Genomic DNA, 2540 nt, shown 5'->3' on the forward strand with positions numbered 1-2540 from the left:
TTCTACAACCGGACGACGATGCATAACCGAGTTACGATGACTCGTCGCCTCCACGAGTTCAAGATGGAGGAGAGCTCGACGATGGCTCAGCACCTGGACAGGTTCGACGAGCTCATCGTGGGACTGCAAACGCTTGGTGAGCCGCTGGATGAGAGCCGACAACTCGTCATCCTAATCAGCAGTCTGCCTGCTGAGTACGAGCTGATCGCATCTATCGTGGAGAATACACGAGACGTGACACTGATCGAGGTCAAGGAGAAGCTGCTCAAGGAATGCGAGCGGCAGGAGAAGAAAGAAGCGACGAAACGCGCACTGAGGGCCTCATTCCGAGGGAGAGGCAACAACGGAAGACTCGGCAGCCGTGATCGAGGCCTCGGTGGCCCCAGAGGCAACGGTGGACGAGGACTCGGCGGCTCCAGGAGCAACGGCGGGCGAGGGCTCGCTGGTTAAAGGGCAAGTGCTTCAACTGTGGACGCGTGGGTCACATGAAGCGGGACTGTCCTGATGGGACAAACGGTGACACCAACGAGGACTCGGTGTTCACTGTTATGGTCGACACTGACACCAACGAGAACTCGGTGGTCACTGGTATGGATGGCGGCACGGTCACTGATGTCAAAAACGACGTCAACGAGGACTCGGTGTTCGCTGTTGGGAAGAATCGGTCGGCCGGGTGGCTGATCGACAGTGGAGCGACTGCTCACATGACGCCGTACCGTGATGACATGTTCGAGTATCAGGACATGTCGGTGGGCATGTATGTTACCGTCGCGGTTGGGAAGAAGATTCGGGTGGCTGGAACTGGCTCGGTGCAGCTGACAGGCATCGACGACAAGCGCATCAAGATGGTGGATGTCCCTCACATACCCGACCTCGATCGACGACTACTCCTCGGTCGGCAAGCTGGCCGAACGAGGCATGAACGTCGAGTTCCAGCGCAAGTCGTGCGTCATCTGGAATAAGGCGAGGGCGATCGCCTCGGGGAAGAAAAGTGGTAAAGCATACGTGTTGGACTGCGAGCAAGACGCGGCCTACTACACCGAGTACTCAGACGTCGGTGGTGAGTGGGAGCTTTGGCACGCTCGTATGGGACACTTGAACGAGGACTCGCTCATGAAGACCCAACAGGCCACTACTGGGGTTCCAACGAGGGCCCGGCAGGGGGCCAAGAAGCTGTGTGGTGGCTGTATGAAGGGCAAGCAGACGGTGGCGAGGTTTCCATCCCAGTCGCTAACGAGGGCTCGGTGGCCACTTGAACTGGTTCATACTGATGTAATGGGACCTATGAAGACGAAGTCGAAAGGTGGCGCGAGGTATGTGCTGACCTTTGTGGACGACTACTCGCGGTACGTCGTGGCGTACTTTCTGACCAAGAAAAACGAGGTCTCGTCCAAGTTCGAGTCATTACTGAAGATGTACCAGAATCAATGGGGAAAGCACATGAAGTGCCTGCGCTCGGACAACGGCAGAGAGTTCGTGAACAAGGCCATGGACAAAATCTGTCAGCAGAACGGGATCGTGCACCAGAAGACCGTCCCGTACAGCCCTCAACAGAATGGCGTGGCTGAAAGAATGAACCGCACGATCATGGAGAAGGCTCGGAGCATGCTTCACTACACGGGTGTGTCGGCAGAGGAGGTGGACAGAGGCAGTAAGTACTGCAGTGTACTTGACGAATCGGTCGACAAACAGCATGCATCCAACAAGGACTCCGTATGAATCGGTGTACCAGACAAAGCCTCGTTTGGATCACCTGCGAATGTTCGGGTCGATTGGATTTGCCCACGTGGACAAGTCGAACGTACCAAGTTGGACCCAAAGAGCTTCAAGTGCATCTTTCTTGGGTACGCCGACGACTCGAAGGGTTACCGAGTGTTCGACTTGGAGTCCAAGAAGGTGAAGATGTCCAGATCGGTGAGGCTGGACGAACGCGAGGTGAACGGAATATACGACACAAGACCCAACGAGGACTCGGTGACGGTACAAGTGTCGAAGGATGATGACGTTGCGGCTATACCAGAGCTCAACGAGCGATCGGTGGAAGATGAACCGATGGAAGCATCGGTGGAGCATGTCGAAGACGCGAACAAGCAGGAGGTGGAGCAACCGGAACCAGTACAAGAGCTGACCACCTACCGAGGGCTCGGTAGACCCATGAGCGAGAGCATGGTCTTCAACCCGGAGCCAAGCCGTGCCCAGCGTGCACGAGAACCTGTCCAACTACTCACAGAGGACTCAACGAACGACGAAGAGTCCAAGGTGAACGGTGATGATGACCCAGACAATGACGACCATTTCTGTCCACCGTCTCCTAAGCGACCGAGGGTCGACGAGGACTGCCTACTGGCTGAGGCTGTGCTGGCTTATACAGCGAGCGTTGGTGATGCCAACGACGCGCCCACGACATATCAACAGGCTATGCAGAGCAGCGAGGCCTCGCAGTGGGCCAAAGCCATGAACACGGAGTTGAAGGCACATGCAGAAAACGGGTCGTGGACACTAGTCCGACGGTCAACGAACGCTCGTCCGATCGGATGTCG

The sequence above is a fragment of the Phytophthora parasitica genome, assembly GCF_000247585.1.
Source record: "Phytophthora parasitica INRA-310 unplaced genomic scaffold supercont2.34, whole genome shotgun sequence".
NCBI classification, from domain to species: Eukaryota; Oomycota; class Peronosporomycetes; order Peronosporales; family Peronosporaceae; genus Phytophthora; species Phytophthora nicotianae.